We start from the raw sequence: 20,725 nt of genomic DNA on the forward strand, positions 1-20,725 counted from the left end.
TCCAACCTTTATTCAGCAGCACCGTTTATTCCCGTGAGACCGGATTACTTACTTACCTTTTTTTTTGTTGTTGTTCTCCAGAAAAAATATGACTTTCATTTTTGACAATATATTTATTTATAGTTCAACCTTAGTACACATACGAAGTAGTTTCAGAATCTGCAAAGGGCACTCCTTGGAGAAGTAATTTACCAATGATAAAGTAATGTCTTTTCTTTGTCTTTTGACTTGCAGCATAAACACAAAACACAATTTTTCAAAGTAATGTAGGAAATTTCTATCCCTCAACAAGATTGTGTCATGCATTTAAATTCTGCTCATTCATCTTTTATCATTTTCTGTATCTTCGTCAGATCTTGGATGGCTGGTATCTTTAAAGTGTACATATTGAAAATATTCGAAATTTACTATTTTATGTGCAAATAGTCTAGATAAATGCAGAGTTAGACAACCCCTGCTGCAGCCTCTTTCTTATCTCCAGCCCGGGCCTCTCTAATCCACATTTTGATTCTTCAGTTTTGTATTTTCTGATGTGTCACATAAAGTCATTCAAGTTGTAAACATTTTTTGACTGACTTCTTTTGCTAAGAAAAGCACTTTAAATTTACTCATTTTTTGTGTATGTATGTGAATTTAGTTTTTTCTTGTATTGATTTGAATAAAGATACACACTACCCATAGTACCAAGTGTCAGAGCCATCTAGGAAAGGCTATGGCAAGCAAGTGAGTTTCTTGGAGATGACCCACTGTTTTGCCTGACTGCCATATGTGTGCTCTGAGATGCAGGGTCCACAGAGAGTTTATCCTAGGATTGCTTCTTGATGCTGATATGCCTTTTCTGCCACCCTATTGGGCAGATTTTTTGTAGAATCAATATGAAGATGTACTTTAATGTAATAATGATGTGTAGATGAATTGATGATTTCATAATTCCTGATAGTGTTTTTATAGAATTCCTAAATTGATAAAAGTAATCTAAAGCCCACTGTAGAATAAAAGCTGCAAATAGTACTATGTAAATCCTCATATGTCACAGGTTAACTGCACTAGGAAATGAAAGTAGGCTTGGAACAAATTTATGACCAAGGAAAATGTTCCTTTTAGGTTAGAAATGAGGCCACTATCTGGTAACTAAAGATCATAAAACTGGGAATGGGCAGTTTATTGTAGGTGCAAGAACAGAAAATAAATGGTGGACTCTCTATATAAAAGTTTGAAATAATAAGACACAAGCAGATGATTTGTCTCTTGACAAAACTGTGCTAACTTACGACACAAAAATTATTGCTTTAAACTTACAATGAACTATGGAGCTAGTAACAGATAATGAATGTTTAATCAGGTACTAGTCCTAATGGAGATATGTAAATAATTCTATTGTAGCTCCTTAAGGCTTATCAATCTGTGACTTGAACCTTTGCCTTAAATTTACTATGAACTTATATAATGTAAAAATGCTTAGAAAATCATGTGATTAATTATCCTGAAAAAGTATAAAAACTAAGAACAACAATAAAGTGGCAGTGCAGCCTTCTTCATCTTTTTTCATTGTGCGTGTTACCTGTTTGTAGTGGTTTGAATATATTTGTCCCAGGGAGTGACACTATTTGGAGGTGTGGCCTTGGAGTAGGTGTCTCACCATGGGCATGGACTTTAAGACCCTCATTGTAGCTGCCTGGAAGTCAGTATTCCATTTGCAGCCTTCAGATGAAGATGTAAAACTCTTAGCATCATGCCTGTCTGGATGCTGCTATGCTCCTTCCTTGGTAATGATCTAAATCTCTGAACCTGTAAGCCAGCCCCAATTAAATGTTGTTCTTATAAGAGCTGCCTCGGTCATGGTGCTTGTTCACAGCAGTAAAACCCTAAGACAGAAGTTGGTGCCAGGGACTGGAGTATTGCCATGATAGGCCTGATCATGCTTTTGTTTGGAAGAGTGTGGATTCTGGGACTTTGGATTTGGATAGCAGTGGAATGCTTTAATGAGGCTTAATGGGTTATCCTAGAAGGAATTTGGAAGACTTTGTTACTGAGAGTGATTTGAATTGTGCAGACTTGGCCTAAGAGGGTTCAGTGGAGAATTTCAATATGTGGCCTAGGGACTGTTTTTATGGAATTTTGGTGAAGAATGTGACTATTTTTGCCCTTGTCTAAAGAATTTGTGTGAGGCTAAGGTGAAGAGACTCAGATTAATTGCATTGACAAAGAAAGTCTCAGAAATGTCCATCATAGACTTTTTTCTCTGATTAAGTCTCATGAAGAGCATTTTAAATACACATAACAAGCTGAGAAAGGAAAAATATAAAATATATGGTTTGAGTATTAAAAGGGCATCAGGAAGAGAAATGGAGCTGAATCTTGTGTTCTAGGAAAACTGAATTAAGAGAGTAGTGACCTTGGGGCAAGATCCTACCCAGCTAAATTTATGTTCAGTACAAGCCTTTAACTCCAGGAGGCAAAGACAAGCAGATCCCTGAGTTCAAGGCCAGTCTAGAACAGAGCAAGTTCTAGGTGAAGAAAAATTTAAATCCAGACTTGGTGGACCACACCTTTAATCCCAGTGTTTTGAAGACAAGCATGCAGATCTCTGAGTTCAAAGTCAGTCTACAGACAAGTTCCACACAGTCAAGTTTATACAGTGAAGGAGATGGAAAACAGAAAGCAGGTGATAATGTAATAGAACAAGGGGGCCATGTTCCAGCCCCAGCAAGCAGCAGAACTCAGCAGCTTTGAACACATAGCTCTTGCTTTTGAGTCAAGAATAGAGGGGACTACTGGAACAATTGATGCTGGTTAGCTGGAGCTAAGATATTACTGGTGACTTAGAAGAGACCAGCATTACTGAGGTGAAATCTTCTGGGAAGTGTTTTCTGAGAGCATAAAGAAGGTGTGTTCCAGAGATAACCAAGGTTGTACCTTCTGCAGCAGCTGTACTTGGTAATGTGTAAGAGTCACCCAGGTGTTACTGGTTTGAAGGCATGAAAGCATCATGAAGAACAGCTGACGCCTAGCACTGTTAGAAGCTATGGAAGGCCATTGGTGAAGGTGCAGCCTCAGTTGCAGTTGATGGCACAGGACTGAAGGAGTCATGCAAAGGAGTTGAGGCTTGGCATCATAAAGGAAGTCTATGAGAGGTTTTTGGTGAAGCCTAGTTGCAGTAGAAGAATCCAGATATTGGAGATGCCAGGACCATGGAATGATCACCAAGAACAGCAGTGGCAATGGAGATCAACCCGAGCTTAGAGTACTATAGACGGCAGAGCTAGAGAAGTGATGTCAGCCCTTTAGAGGAGCCCAGAAGATCATGTGTTGCTCCCAGATATTGAAATAAGAAGCTTTAAGAGTGAAGTTGCCTTGGAGGCCCAAAGATATTTGAGATGCCAGAGCCATGGGCTATCTGCTGAGGAAAGCTGCTAACAGGGAGTGGAAACAGCCCAGGAGAAAGAAATTTGTTGCAGTCAACAAAGATGAAAGAGGAGTTAGAGATCTGAAAATTGCTTTGGCATTGGATATCGAAATGCAGAGTTTGGAGTTTGCCCAGTTGGTTTCCTTTCTTGCTTTGGGAGTTACAGTTCAGTGATTGGATGAATCTCAGAAGAGACATTGAACTTTGGATTTTTAACATTGTTGAGATTGCTATAGACTCTGGGGACTTTTGAGTTGGACTAAATGTATTTTTGCATTTTGCTATGTTTGGGTATGGCCGTCATAGACTCATATGTTTGGACAAGTCTATGGGGGCCAGAGAGTGGAATGTAGTGTTTTGAATATGTTTGGCCCAAGCAGTAGCACTATTTAGAGGTGTGGCCTTGGAGTCAGTGTATCACTGTGGATGTGGGCTTTAAAACTCTCATCCTAGCTGCCAGGAAGTCAATATTCCACTAGTAGTTTTCAGATGAAGATGTAAAACTCTCAGCAACATGCCTGCCTGGATGCTGCTATGCTCCCACCTTGATGATAATGGACTGAATCTCTGAACATTATTAAAAGTCGTCCTTATAAGAGTTGCCTTGGTCATGGTATCTGTTCACAGCAATATAACACTAACTCAGAAACTATGTCTTTCTTTCTTTCTTTCTTTCTTTCTTTCTTTCTTTCTTTCTTTCTTTCTTTTCTTTCTTTCTTTTCCTCCCTCCCTCCTGCCCTCCCTCCCTCCCTCCCTCCCTCCCTCCCTCCCTTCCTTCCTTCCTTCCTTCCTTCCTTCCTTCTTTCTTTCCTTCCTTTTTCCTTCTTTCCTCCTTCACTCCCTTTCTTCCTTTCTTTTCTTCTCTTTCTGACTCACAAAGAGTTAAGGAACTTCAAGCCTTTTACTGGGCCAGAAAGCAGTCTGAGTCAAAGACAAAAGAGCCCAAGTAACTAATGAAGGTTTTTTTTTTCCCTGCTGCTATTAGTAGGAATTAATTACCAGAAGACCACAGCTTTTGGCCTGGAATAACAAGAGTTAAATTGCTAAAAGTATACAGATTTTGTCCCTGATCACCAACTCTCACTATTAAATGATATTTACTTTTTTGGTGACTATTTTGAAGTCACTTTATATCACATATCTGAGTTTGTTTTACATTACTTAGCCATTACTAAAAATGATGGCAAAGATTTTGAGTTCATAATTGAGTTCAAATGCCACATTTGAGACAGAATGTAAGTGGAACTTTGTTTTCAAACTATGAAATGACTACTATATTTTCAGGTTTTGCACATAAGAAATTTGAGGTATTAGTATCCCATGGTTGGGCACCAAACCCTGACACTATTACTTATGCCATGTTGTGCTTGCAGACAGGAGCCTAGCATGGCTGTCCTCTGAGAGGCTCTATCAAGCAGCTGACTGAGACAGCTACAAATACCTACAGTTAACCATTGGACTGAGGTTAGTGACCCCTATGAAAGAGTTAGGGGACTGATTAGAGGAGCAGAAGAGGATTGCAACTACATAGGAAGAACAACAGTATCAAGTAACCCGGATCCTTGGGAGCGCCCAGAGACTAAGCTACCAACCAAGGAGCATAAATGGACTGGACCATGTTCCCCTAGCACATATAAAGCAGAGGACTGCCTTGTTTGGCCTCAGTGGGAGAGGATGTGTCCAATTCTGTAGAGAATTGATGCCCCAGGGAAAGATGATGCAGGGGAGGGGTTAACGTGGGGGCAGGGAGCACACCCTCAGAGGCAAAGGGATGGGAGGATGGGGGTGAAAGGAATAACGTTTAAAAAATAGAAAAAATAAAAAAAGAATTTTGATGTAGAGCCATGACATATGCATACAGGTTTAATGTGCATGGTAACTGATGTAGAATAAAAAAATCTTAAAATAAATATTCAATGAATGTAAGAAAATAATCTATAAAAGTATGCTCAGTTAAATCCTACTATATATGTATATATAAATTAATAATAACTGAAATATATATTGCTTCCTCCAATATCTTGTTATGCCCCTTTTTATTGATCTCTGATAGAATGTGAATATATTTAAGAGTTGACTCCTCCTGGAAAGGAATATCAAGGTGGTGGCCAACTGCGTCAAATGTATGGCTTTAGTTGGAGGGACCTGAGTCTGGTTTGAGTTCATTTCCCATTGTGTATCTTTCTGAGCCTCTTTGTTGTCTACACAGTAAGGATTAGAATAACACTGACTTCAGAGTTGAATATTGGGAGCTACATGGTTATAAAGAGCCTGAGTAGGTTTTCCTCACATTAATGCTTAGAGTTCTTACTATGTTCCTGGTTCAATCCCACAGTTATTTTATCTGCATTGATTGTCATGTTCGTGAGAAAAGACAAATTACACATGGATTTCTCACTTTTACCTTGTGAGTCTTCATTTGTATCACAGCTATATTAAGCCATATGGTGGCTTAAATGTGATCTTAGTTATTTCCTTAACCATACAGGAATAAAAATGAAGGCTGAGAATACTGAAAAACTGCAAATTCTAGGTTCTGACCAGAGGGATCGGTTAGAAATGGTCAAATCTAGAAAAACAAAAGAAACTGACTTATCAGTAAATACTCTCTTGCCTGTAACTAGGATGCAGTTTCTCTTCTCTCACAAGTACACCTTGATATAAAAGACCGTTTCACATTTCACTCTCTGGTACTATTTTCCTGGTTATTAATCATTTTGGAAATCTCTGCCCTGAAAGTAACTAGATTTTGTTTTGGAATTTAATGAGATGAATCTTGATAATATTAGTTATACTAAGAGATTATGCAGTCCAGAAATACATAAAGTGTAGAGTTAAATGTTTGGGCAGGATAAATTATGGCATTTATATTTTAGAGTATTATGCATCAGCATAGAAAGAAATGAACATTGTCCAAATAGAAATTACTCTATATAGTTGAGATTTAATGGAGCAAAGAATTATTTTGGAAGGCATAGAGATTTGCTGTGCTCCATCATGACAAAAAGTTAACACATATTATGAGCTGGTTTATTTGAAGCACAAACTTCAAGAGTTATTAAATATAATTTCCTAAATAATCAGCATTTGGTGAGATTTTCAAAAGTAAAAGCTTCATATTTCAATTCATATTCATCTTCTTTCTAATCAGTTTCTCACTTTTGAGAAAAGATTTCCATAACTATTTCTTATTCCAAGTATTTTTCTGTGATGAAAAGGATTAATTTCCTTAAATATCTTTAATAACTTGGTAAAGAATTTTTTAACTTAGCCTAAAACCCCCCTGCTAAGTTCCTTTCTCTGTGTAATTTTGATTATAAAGAATTCAGTACTTTTTTTTTACAGTAAGAGGAAAAGAAAAATGAGGATTTTATAAATTAAGAATTCATGAAGGCTGTAATATATTATCTGATGCTGAATAGGTTGCCTAGGTAAGGCAAAGCCCTGTAGAGAAAAGTTGATAAGTACTCTAATCGTTTCAAATATTTTCCATTATTATTAAATATTTCTTCATCATCATCCACCTCCTACTCCTCCTCATCATTTTTGGATATAGTGTTTTCTATACATCTATAATTGACCTAAAACTGGCCTGTGTAGTCCAGGCTGGTTTCAAATATGTCTTCTTTGTGCCTCAGTATCTAAAGTGCTGGGAATACAGGTTTAAATCACCATATTGTATTGTTTTTGAACCAGTTCTTTAAAAACTCCACTTATTTAAAAATTCTGATAAAATAAGTTTAACATTCTCCTTGGACTAACCTGTTAAGTTATTATGGAGGGGGTTTCTGTATTAAATGATTACTAAAATCCTATTTATCTTTAAAAATTAGAATTTCTATCCAGTTATTTTACTAGTTGTCTAAACTAGTAAAATTAATACAGTATCTACAAATGAGAACTTGCCTAATTAAAATGTTGAGCTTTAAAAATAATGGGGAGTTGTCCTAGACTGTAATATGCCTGAGTCAAAATCATGAGCATATGAGTTTGGGTATTTAGACACTCAGGTCGATACCCAGCATGATGTGTTTATTGTCCTAATGCTGGGCAGATGTGGAAGGGGTAAGTGGATCTCTACAACTCACTGGCCCACCAGTTTAGCATATGCAACCATGTCAGACAGGTTATAAATATTTGTAAATCAGTGCCTAGGGATCTGAATCCTACTGGCTTTTAAGGGCTCCTGCATACAAGTTGAAACGTACACATATATAAACTGAAAATAAACAATTATTTAAAGCAAGCGAGCAAACAAACAAAAAAAGGAGTGTTAATCTTATTGGATAAGAATAAGACTACTACCACAATATAAAGCCAAATTTTAAGCAAGCTTTAAATACTAGCCTTCTCTGGTTTCCAAGAAAATGGCCACAAGTCATATTTTGCAGGGGCTTAAAAGGGCAAACCCCACAATTCATCACATTTGCCATTAGGTCCAATCAGGGGTACCTCGAGAAACCTTCTGAAGTATTTTCTGCCTACATACCTCCTGCCTACGTCCAATTAGGGGCAAGTGTACATTCTGATGTATTTCCTGCCTATAGACCACCCACCCATATGTGATTAAGTACATTTGGTGCAGATGGGTTAAACATAGATAGGAAAACAGGATCATATTCTTAACTCCAAACAGAATGCTTAAACTGCAACTGCAAAGTGTGTGTGCACACGACACATTTTTTAATAAATAAATTTTATAAATAAAATGGAAGTTTTGTTCTCCCATTAACTTGCAATGTGTATTGTCCTTGTTCCTATTTTTGTTTGTTTGTTTGTTTTTTGGTCTCACAAGAGAAGGCATTATTTGCTCTACTACCTTAGGGATACATCAGAACAGAAACAACAAATTGAACAAAGATGTTCAGAAACCGACACTGATCTACCAGTAAGACCTGGTATACAAAGTTCTGATAAAGGCCGTCAAAGTACTCACACTCATTTCATTTCGTTTTGTTTTATTTTTTATCAGTGGTTTATTTTTTCTCCATTCTTCTTTTACTGTAAATAGATTTTACATACATTAAATTCTGATTATGGCTTCCCTTCCACTAGCTCCTCTGAAATTCTCCCCACCATCTAAGTTCATACCCTTTCAGTCTATTAGAAAACAAACAGACACTTAAATATGGGAGAGAATGGAGGTCAGGGACTGAGAGGAGGGGAGGAAGGGAAGGCCAAGGTCAGGTCTAGATGTATTATATGAAAGAATAATAAATTTTAAAAATGAAATAATAAAATAATAAAACAAACATACAAAACGAATCTCTAAAGTAAAAACATCCCCCAAACATTATGAGATAATTAACCTTCAAAGATGCTAATGAGTTCATTTTATGCTGGCTATAGATAATGAAGGGTTGGCCTTCATTGTCATAAGTCTGAGTATGTTGTGCTTTAATTTTCATTCTATTCTAAAATGCTTTTAATTTCTTTCTTGATTTCTTGTTTTTGACCCATTTTTAAATGGGTAGTGAGTTGTTCAGTTTTCCTGTTTGTAAGCTCTCTGTTTCAGTTGTTGATATTCAGCTTTGGTTGTCAGACAGGATGTAGGATGCTTGTTTTTGTTGTTGTTGTTGTTGCTGTTCTTGTTTTTAGTGAGATATGCTTTCTGTCCAAGCATATGGTCAAATTTGGAGAATATTCCGTAAGGTGATAAGAAAAAACTGTAGAGTGAAAAATTATAGGTACTGGGTATATAGAATTCTTTTTAGACATATAAAATATTCTTTAGGCTTTCTTTATAAAGACATGGAGAAACCGAGGCATGAAGCAAGTTAAGAATGTGGACAGACTAGTTACGGGAACTGCAATTTAGCCAGGTGGAACCAAGCTGAGAACCATAGTGACAGGGCAAGGCTGAAGTAACAGGGCAGGACCACATTCTTGAGAAAGATAAGCGTACAGAGAGTTTTCACCTGACCCTGACTCCCGTAGGTTGGGTTCCTTTGGAATGTTCCACTATTTTCATGTTACACCACCCTAGCAACCTCTCACCCCCTCCCCATTCCTTGGTTTGTGGTTTTTCCCCTTAAAAACCCTTCTCAAACTGTCTGTCGGGGTCAATTCAGCTCCTGCGTGGGCATACGAATTGACCGGCAGCTAGTTGTCACGCCCTAATAAACAACCTCGCAATTGCTCCCGTACATGGTGTCTCGAGCAGATTACTGGGTGGTCGCGACTTTCTGAGACTTGAGAGAGGGTCTCCTCTCTGAGGAGGTCTTCAGAACATTTTGTGTTTGTGTAAAATGTTCTGTAAGTACCTGTTAGGTACATTTGGTTCATGATACAATTTAGAAACTGCATGATTCTGCTTAGTATTTGTCTGAATGGCCTGTTTGTTGTTGAGAGGGGGTCATTGAAGTCTTCCCCTATCAGTGTGTGGGTGTCAATAAGTGATTTAGTTCAGTAGTGCTTCTTTAGTGAACTTGGCTGCTTTTGCAATGATTATGAAAATTACAACACCTTTTTGGCAGATTTTCCTTTGATGGTTATATAGTATCGTTGTTCCCTGTCTCTCCTTATTAGTTTTGGTTTGAAGTCTACTTTATCAGGTATTCAAATGGATACATTATTTTGTTTCATGGATCCATTTGCTTGGAATATCATTTTTCACCTTTTTACCCTGCAGTGATGTTTATTCTTGATATTAATGTGTGTTTCTTGGATGCAGCAGAAGTATGGATCCTGTTTTCATAATCATTCAATTAGTCTGTGTCTTTTTATTGGGGAGTTGAGACCAGTGATGATGAGAGTTATCAACAAGCAGTGTTTTTTGAGATCTATTATTTTGTTGTTGTGGTATGGTTCCCCTCCTTTTGATTTTCTGGCCTGAGATTATTACAAAGCTTGAGATAAGACTCAATTAGAATTGGAAGGGTAGAGGAAGTGTGAAGATTGCCTACCTCATTCCATGGCTGGTGTGGCTGGTGCCTTCCCTGGGCGTACCAGTAGGCGTTGGTAACATGCACAAGGGGATGGGGTTGTAGAGGAAGTGTCTAGGATAAGAGTTGCATAATCCACTGGTAATGGGGGTAGAGATGGCCACAAACATTTCAATATGCTGCACCTCACATGGTTTCTTAAGTTTTATTGTTTATTATTATTTGTGGTTTGAACATGCATGCATATTTTGTGTGTTTGTGCATGCACATGTACATGCCATAGATCCCCTTTAGCTGGAGTTGGAGGTAATTTTAAGTTGCTAAACATGGTTTTGAGAATTGAACTCCATCCTCTGGAAGACTTATGCCTGCTGTTCACTGCTGAGCCATCTGTTTAGCCCAATATTTCTTTTTAAATCTTATTTTAAATAGAAGGGACTCATTTTTTATTCTCTCAGTTTTCTCTTACAAGGGCAAAGTTCATAGACTGACCCTTGTTCTACGCAACTCACTATGGTCCTATCTATCTATCTATCTATCTATCTATCTATCTATCTATCTATCTATCTATCTATCTATCAATCATCTATCTATCATCTCTCTCTCTCCATCTATCTATCTATCTATCTATCTATCTATCTATCTATCTATCTATCTATCTATCTATCTATCCATCCATCCATCCATCCATCCATCCATCTATCTATCTATCTATCTATCTATCCATCCATCCTATCCCTGACTTGCTCTTATTAGTCACATCAGGATTGAATTCTAGATCTATAAACTAATTATGATTCCATTTACTTTGTGGGATACAAGTCCACACTTATATCTTTAAAATTGTAGCAGAGTTCCTCTGCCCATGGCTCTCCATCTCTTTTCTACCTCGAGCTGTCCTAAGCCACACAGAATCCGTTCTTTAGCCATCTAGTCCATTATCGGTATTTTGTCCTCCAGAGAAATGGACAGAATTCAAGTGGAAATTGACCAATGCAGAGAAATGGGCTGTGAATTTTCCCGGAGGCAATTGTTAGGGCATATAAAGTTGCATACCCAGAAGTAAGATTTAGATGCAGAACACTGAACATCACTGCCTAGTGTTAAGTCTTCTTTTTGTGTGAAATAGTTATGAGAACTCTGTTGAAGAGAAGTTTTGCTTGTGATTGACAAGGAGGCAGGGGAATGGATAAATAAGGAGCAGAATAAGTTACCTAGTATTTCATCATTAATTTCTTCACTTCATTTTCCACTCAGATTATGAACTGACCCATGCAGGTCCATACTATTTTTAATCTTGGCTACTTTTAAGACACTCCTCGTCAATTCAAGGAGATCATTCTTTTGTTCCATTGTCTGATGTTGGATTTCAAGATGTAATTTAGTAACATGTAATTTCTATACCTAGTTTGTGTTACCCCAATGGTTGGAAGATTTGTTTTTGCAGGCTCTGCTGAAGCAGGAGGACTTCTCTGCACTTGCCATTGTTCATCTGCCTTTATCCATCCCACAGGCCTTTTTAGTCTGGATTTTTATTACTTCCAGAGTTCTACTTCAGGAAGAAGGGAAATTGAGAAAGATAATGTTATGGTCTAAATGTTTACATCCCTTCCAAATCCATTTGATCAAAGTTAATCACCAGTATGATGTTCTCAAGAGGTATTTTGGAATCGATTAGTCCATGAATATGGACTTGTAATGAGGAATTAATGTTTGTGTAATGGAGGCAGCAGAAAGTTCCTTTGCTTCTTTTGTCTAATGTGTGGATACAGGGAGAAGGTCAAGAAGTGGGTTTTGACTGGACATCAAACTTGCTAAGTGCAGTGATTTTATGCTTCTGAGTTCTAGAAGACACAGACTTTTGTTTTATGTAAGATATCATACATGACATGTTACTTTAGCAGCCTCAAGTTAATTAAGTCAGGTTCTACTTCTACTTCTAAATGCTTCAAACCTTGTCTGGATGTTCCCTCCCATGATAAGGTTAGGATGGAGGGCAAGCAGGTTCCCTATTCTTAGAACCTTACATATTGATATTATTTATTTTTATGTTTTCCTAACTTTCTTACATTCTAAGCCAGGAACTAAGAAAACAATATATGTGTGAGTTTTAGAATCTTTCCTTTGCATTCTCATGAACTTTTCTACTTCTCTGTATTGTTCAAATGCAGAAATGCTCTAGTTTCTTCTGGAAGACTGACTTGGTAAACTCAAAAGCAGAGAGAATGTTTGTGTCTCCCTTTTGATATATCATCCTCTCTGAGACAAAAGCAACACAGACATGGGAAGAAGGATGGGAAATAAAACCACCTGGGGCTTGTTGCTAAACCCATATACACAGGTTAATATTTTGGTAAGTTATACAACAAAACACAGACTGTGTATGTCTAACTTTCTACTTCACTGTCAGTTCTGTTGGGAGGGCAAGGGGTGATTAACATCGAGCTGTGATTTTTTGCATAAACTTCTATTCTGAAATACTTAGAAAATTGATTTTTACTCTTTTTCTAAATATCTACACTCATATTTGGTCAGCAGGTTAGAAATAGAATATACTAGTGAGTGATTTATTATTTCTTGACATTTCAACAAAAGGAAGCCATTTTTATAGGGACGGGTTTACTGTTTAACAGAGATGTTTAGAGAAAATTATTTTTCACCGAAAGTATTTATCAGGCATTAATAATAAGCTGAAAGATGTAAAAATGTGAAATATCATTTGATGTTTGAAAGTGCCTTAGGACTGCTTTGAAATCATTGGTTTATATTTTCTTTTTAAAAAGAACTGGCTTAGACTTAAGGGAGAATAATTAAAGCCTATTATCACAAACATATGAATTAACTGTGCCTTTGCCTTCAGCTCCTAAAAAATTGAGTCTAAATATTCTCCTGTCTTGGGCAGCAGAATATCATATACATAAAAAAATCCACATAACGCCTACTCATTTCTGCCTTCTACTAATAATAATTCATAACAGGTATTCAGTGTGCTGATTTTTTATGACAGAGGCTGCTGTACAAGTCATCCATACACTGAATGTTGAACAGCCATTACCATTATTTTGACAAATTTTCTAAGGTATTTGGCATCGTTTTTGACAAATGGTCATGATGAAGCTGATTCAAGTGGATGACAGACAGCTGTACTGTAGTTCTGCCAATTGATTTTTTGTCATGGACTGATTCAAAAAGGCTAAAGAAAGAGTTAATCCGATCTGACAGCAGGAGATGCATTTGCAGTGGGAATGTGGCTGATTGTTAAAGGTTGGAAACAGTGTAGGCTAACATTGCAGGGGCAAATTGGATAATTACCATTGCCAACTCCCTACCCAGAAAAAAACTTTATCTGAAAACCCTGGGTTACATAACTGTTAACATTGGAGTTACATAAAAATAAAGATGGACTTTATATTAACTTATTCATCATACAAAGTTTTAGCCAAACCATTAGAATTTCTCTAAACAGGGTGTCTGTATGGAGAATGCATGCCTGTGTGCGAGTTCATACAATGGAGAAGGGATAATACATTTTTGAGTAATATTTTATATAGTCAGAAGCAAACATCAAACCCCAAATAAATCATGCAGAAATGTTTTCCTATAAGGATAGATTCTTCTTTTTAAATAATATTGTGTTTTACTAATCATTGTATTTGTTAACATTTCAAATGATATCACCCCTTCCTGGTTACCCCTCCACAACCCCCTCAATTCCATCCCCTCTCTCCCTCCTCCTCTTTGCTTCTCTGAGGGTGCTTCTCCACCCACTCACCTCCTTCCGCCTCACTGCTCTAGCATCCCCCTATGCTGGGGCATCAAACTTTCACAGGACATTTTACAAAGATTCTCTGAAAATTATGGTTGTTAGCTTGGTGATTTTGTGGGTCTCCTAACAGTGGGAGTTCTGCTCTCATTGATGTCAGGTAAGGCCATCCTCTGATACATATGTATCTAGAGCCATGGGTCCCTCCATGTATACTCTTTGGTTGGTGGTTTAGTCTCTGGGAGCTCTAGGTGGTCCAGTTAGCTGATATTGTTCTTCCTATGGGGTTGGAATCCCCTTTAGCTCCTTCCAGTTCTTCTCCTAGCTCTTCCATTGGGCTCCCTGAGCTCAGTCTGATGGTTGGCTGAGCATCTGCATCTGTATTGGTCAGATGCTGGTAGAACCTCTCAGGGAACAGCCATACCAGGCTCAAGCCTGGTGTCAGTAAGCACTTGCTGATGTCAGCAATAGTGTTGGGGTGGATCCCTAGGTGGGGTGGTGGCCTAGATGGCCTGTTCCATTTTTTTTGTCCCCATCTTTCCTTTCCTTAAAAAAAATTTACAGTTCTCACACACATTATATTCAGAACATAGTTTTCCCTCTCTGCACCCATCCCTGTTCCTCTCCACCTCCTCTCTCCCTCAGATTGACTCATCCTTCATTTTTCTTCAGAAAGGGGCAGGACACCCAGTGAACAAACACAACGTAACAAGACACAATAAGACTAGGCATAGCCTAGTAAGGAGGAAAAGAGTCATGAGAACATGCAAAAGGGTTAAAGTGGCCTTACTCCCACTGTTAAGAGCCCCACAAAAACACCAAGCTAACAACCATAGTTTTCAGAGAATCTTTGTAAAATGTCTTTAATTATTGAAGAAAACATGTGTGATGGTTATTAACTGCCAATATACCACAACTTAGAATCACCTGTAATAGAATCTCAATGAGGGATATACAGATCAGGTTGGTTTGTGGGCATGTATGTGAAGGATTGTCTTAATTTTGCTAATTGTGGTGGAAGTATCCATTGTGGGTGACATGATTTTCTCGTCAGGCGATTCAAGACTGTGTCCAAGAGAAAATGAGCCAGTGTCCAGGCATCATTGCATAGACATCAAAGCATAGAAGTAACTAGTCACAGCACACCCACAGTAACAGCCTGGACACTTGTACTCGGCTTGTTAGAAAACTTGTGTCCTTAAGTCCTGCCTCTGTGGTTTTACAAAGTTTACTAGATATTCTACATTTCAATCTTTTTTGTTTTTATCCTCCAAGAGACCTCTTTTAGACAATTTTTTCTAATTAACTTAATCCCACTGAAATGTAAATTTAAAATACATATATATATATGTATATATATATATATATATATGTACTAGACTTTCCCTTCAAACATCTATTTCTCATATACAGTAAGAAAACAGCTTCCACTGAAAATGTACAATTTACACCATTATTTAGTATTATGGGAATCATTTATTAAGAGCTTGATTTATATAAGACAGTATGAATTTATACATACTGTTTAATATAAATCACTAAAGAATATTATAATGCCTTTGCTTAAGAGAAGCATATATTCAGATAGGACAATTCTGCCAGGATAGTATGACATTATGAAAGCTCTAAAAGAAATGTCCATATGACAATAGTGATCGTTATTGTCTTTGGAAGATTGTATGTGAAATTGCTATAACAAAACACTGTAGGCAAGGTGGTTTATATAGGATAGAGATTTATTTCTCATATTCAGGAGCATAGAAGTTCAAGTTAAAGATGCTATCGTGGTTAAAATTCTATTAACAGAGTCTCCTCCAGGCTTCAGAATGCAACCTTCTCATTATATTCTCTCACAGAAAACAAAGAGAGGCAGAATGTCCCATGGATGTCTAATCAGGGCCCTGTCCACGTGATCTCATCTAAGCCCAACACTGCACAAACATACAACCCTTTCATACCATGATAGTTCCAGGGGATAGTGTGAACACCTGGAACATGAGGATATAGAAGCATTTGTTGCATTACAGTGGTATTCAGGGAGTGAATTCAAAGGAAGTCAAAGGAGCTGGTATTAAACTGCTTTGAAGTATGAGGAGAATTTTAGTGCCTACTGTGGGGTTTGGTGTTTCCTAGAGAAACAAAATGTCTGCCATATTGGCCTAAGATCATAGCATTTGAAGTTTGTTTTCACCCATAAATAAATATAGCTTCAAAAGGTTATGGGAGGATTTAGAAAAATATTAGATTGTAAAAGGCAGTCGATATGATACATTTAAAAATTAATATTTTGAAGTTTCTGTCAATTATGCAATTTATTATTAAAAATGTTTGCTTAATTGAGTGCTCTGTTTATAAGATTCTGCTGACCTGAGAGCCAATTTCAAAATCATTTTGGTTTTATCACTTGTTGAAATGTTTGTTAATAAATTACAGAGAGATTGCGTTGTATCTTTTTACTATCTAAGACAAATACATGGGTCTCAGCTTTTTCATGTATTTATGTGTAGGAGATTATTAAGTTTTATTGCTGCATGGCATATTACTTCTGGAAAACATGAGTAGAAACGTTTAAAGCTTCATATTTTCTGAGTGTGGGGTAGTAACTCCTCACCATGGTGTCTTAGGGGGTGTCTGTTAAAGTGTTTGGTAGGGAGGTGGGGTCTCATCAGAGTTATCAGTGGGTTGTGGCAACAGAGAGTCAGGCTAGCTTCTAAGCTTCCTGAATGGTTGTTGGCAAGATTTTATTTCTCATAAGTTATTGGACAGATGACCTTATTTTTTTACTCTTAAAGGGAAAGCACTCTTAGCTAAACACCCTAGTTCTTACCTGCTTTATCAGAGGGAAGCTGCCAACATGGAGGAGAGTTTCTCCCACTGCGAGCAAGTGAGAGAATGAGAAAGAGCAGAACATGAAAGTCCTAGCCTGCTTTCAGCATCATCACAGGAGTGATAGCTCATCCTTTTTGTCAGTCTCATGAGGGCAATTGTTTACTCACATCATATGAAGAAAAGCATGTGTTTAAGACAGATGCTTGTGGATGCTTATGGTAGAGTTTCAATGAAAATGGCTCCCATAGGCTCATCGGGAGAGGCACTACAAGGAGAGATGGCCTTGTTGAAGTAGGTGTGACTTGGAGAAAGTATGTTACTTGGGGCAGGATTTCAGGTTTTCAGATGCTAAAGCCAGAACCAGAATCTTTTCTCTTTTCATGCTGTCTGCTGGTCCAGACATAGAACTCACAGTTGTTTCTCTAGCACCATGTCTGCGTGTGCACCACTATGCTTTCTGTCATGACAATACTGGACTAAACCTCTGAATCTGTAAGTCAGCCCCAGTTAAATGTTATCCTTTATAAGAGTTGATGTGGTCATGGTATATCTTCACAGCAATAAAAACTCTAAGACACTTATATATCACAAAGTATAATAATTCATTTATCAGTCCCGTTTAAATGGTTTTTGAAAGTTAATAGGCCAAGTGCAATGGCTCATACTTGCAGTCCCAGTATTTTCAACTGAGCAAGGAGAATCACAAATTTGAGATTAGCCTGTGCTGCATGGTGAATTCTAGCTTAGACTGCAGAGCCAGCCTCTGTATCAAAAACAAACAAGAGGGAAAGCAATATTTTTTATTAATTGCCTTAGGGATATTTGATTATTAAGTGATATAATTGTGTCTTGTGACAGATAATTCTTTGTTACCAAAGAATTATCTTTATTACATTCTTTTTCTAGACTTCTGGATAGGGATCTCTTTCTACCTAATTTCTCAAAGTAGTATTGGAATATTATATCTGTTAATGTGTTTTTATTATTTACAAGGTGTTTTGAACCCTAGGTGAAATTACAGGAGACATGAGATATGTTAGAATAAAGTTGATGAATAAAGGGTAATTTAGGTGAGAACTTTTTGATATATTCATTTTTATAGACATGTTAGCTAAGAGTTTATAAGGATTTGTTCAGCCCTTAGACATTAAAACACCAACCCACCAACTAACCAAACAAATCCCTTGTTTGAACTATCTATTCCATGTTAAGGAATGTCAGTTCATATAACATAAAAAAGGAGAAAGGTTTGCTGTGAAGAAATAGTCTATGAGATGCTCTTTAATTAGGATTCTGCATATGTTAGTGTCTTAATAACCACAAAGGCAGAACAATACTGCAAGTAAAGTGGTTTTACTCATAAGATCCAGAACATTTGGCTAGGACAGGTATGAATGATAAAACTGTGTCTTCCACTGATCATATTTACAAGTTGCTAGCCTTAAAATGAATCTCTAAAGACAGACCTGCTTATAGGACTGTGGAGATGCTGTGTGCCCCTTTCCTGTTGCTGCCTCTCTTCTGTGGACAACATGGGCAAGGAAAACGACACTGACTTGGATAAAGAAAAGGACAACAGGAAAATAGGTATCTTCAGTTGTCACCTTGACACAAACCTAGAGTCACCCAGAAAGAGGGAGTCTCACCTGAAGAATTACCCAGTCAATTATGATTAGTTACAATCCTGGGGAGGGGGGTCTGGGCTGTTAATAAAAGTAGTAGATTGTATTTATGTACTTAGGAATACGTATATGTATGTGCATAATGTATAATATATATCTATAGATACAAACATGTACCCACATACTCATGTATTCATGTAACAACAATTAATAAAATGTGGCCATTTGAAAAAGAGCCTAGAGTTGTATATGGGAGGTTTTAGAGAGAAGAAACAGAAAGGAAAGATGATCTAATTACATTATAACATCAAAAAATAGAAGAAGCAAAAATGAAAAGAAAAGAGGTAGCATAGCAAGCCAGAGGAAGCAAGTCAGTAAGCAGCATCTCTTCATGATTTTTGCCTCAAGCTCTGGCTTTAACCTTTAACCTTTTATCTGGGATGCACTTGATGTTGGACTGTAACTTCTAAGTTACACAAACCTTTTCCTCCCTTAGGTTGTTTTGGACCACGGTGTTTATCATAGCAAAAGAAGCAGCCTAGAACAGATGGTACCTAGGTCTTTCAGAGACAGTAAGGATGACTTTTTTTAAAACATAAAATCCAATAGTTTTTATTGTACAAGAAACAACTTTATGAAATAAATTGCATTTCTTTAAACAAAACCTTGTTATTCTTGGTGATTTTCACATCATGCACCCCAATCCCACTCATTACTCATCCCTTTATAACTCCTATTCACACTTGCCACTTTACACCCTAAACAAAGCAAAATTAAAAATTAAAAAACATCTCACTGTGGATGTAGTGTGTCACAGTGTGTCACACAGTATACCCTTTTGCCTAAACAGATTTGCTTGCAAATGATGTTGCAATGAGTCATTAATCTGGTTCAAGGCCTCTAGCTCCTGCTACACTATACTGGATTCTCACTTGGACTCCACCCCAATACCCTGTTGCCCTGCGTCACAGAGATCCTGCATATTTAGCTCTACAGGACCAGTCCCTCTATGCTCTCCATAGTGGGGTAGATGTTGGGCTGGGCCAACTCATAGCCCTGGATCTGAGCCCGAGTGGTAGCTGGGTTGTTCGACCTGCCTCCTCTCCTGTGCTCATGCTACCAGGGCCAACTCTCCAGATTTGTTCAGGTGAGGTGTGGAGTTTGCCCTGTCCCTCCTGAGTGCTGCATCTGGCAAGGGGTGGAGACAGCTCTCCTAAAAGCTAGTGTCCCTGGGGCCAGCTCTTCCCAGTCTGTGGCACCAGAGCCAGGTCTACTGTGCTGCTCAAGAAATTTCCAAGGCCAACTCTCCCAAGTGCTGCAGCCGTGAGGGAAGGGTTCTGCTCTACTGTGTTCATACCCACAGGGACCAGTTCTCCTACACTGCCCAGTCAAGTGGTGGGGCCAGCTTGTGCAGCCCAGACATTCCCATGGCCCTTGGTGGTAATATGGACCATGGACATTGACAAAGATCCCTGCTGCTGTAGCGCCATGGACTCATCCATGGCAGGCAGCACAGGCCAGAACATCACCATGGCCTCAGATGGTGATCGAAAGCCACTTATATCAGGCTGTTCCTTACCACCCTCAAGTCTCCATCTTTGCCTCTCTTCAGAATGCACAAACCATTCTGATTTTCTGTCATATCTCTCTATCACAAGCTTTGGCAGTGGGCAGGCCTCTGGGTATCTTTCACCCCATCCGTGGTGTCTGGCAACAGGCAGGACCTCTCTGGTGTTGGAGAATACTTTTATGGTGGTGAAACTGGTGGATGTTTTACCTGTTCTCATACCGAAAAATTACTCAAGAAGAATACATAGAGAGAGCCACAATATTGGGGAAGAAAAGACAATCAGTTATCACTACCTGGAAAGATTGAGGGCTGATGTATTCTTTCAGGGAACATTGTGGATATACTGTATATTCAGTGAGGGATAGAGTGAGGCATATCACATATAGATTAAGAGAATATTGAAAATAATGTAAAGAAGAGGGGTAAGACTATGTCAAAATCCCATCTCCTTGAGGCTATCTGGGTTCTATCCTTCCTACTGCATCCCTATTCACACCCTGCATCCCTATTCACACCCTGCATCCATATTTACACCCTCCATCCCTACTCACATCCTACATCCCTACTCACATCCTGTATCCCTACTCACATCCTGCATCCCTACTCACACCCTGCATCCCTACTCACATCCTGCATCCCTACTCACATCCT

This window comes from Grammomys surdaster, unplaced genomic scaffold, assembly GCF_004785775.1.
Source record: "Grammomys surdaster isolate TR1022 unplaced genomic scaffold, NIH_TR_1.0 126153, whole genome shotgun sequence".
Taxonomy (NCBI): Eukaryota; Metazoa; Chordata; class Mammalia; order Rodentia; family Muridae; genus Grammomys; species Grammomys surdaster.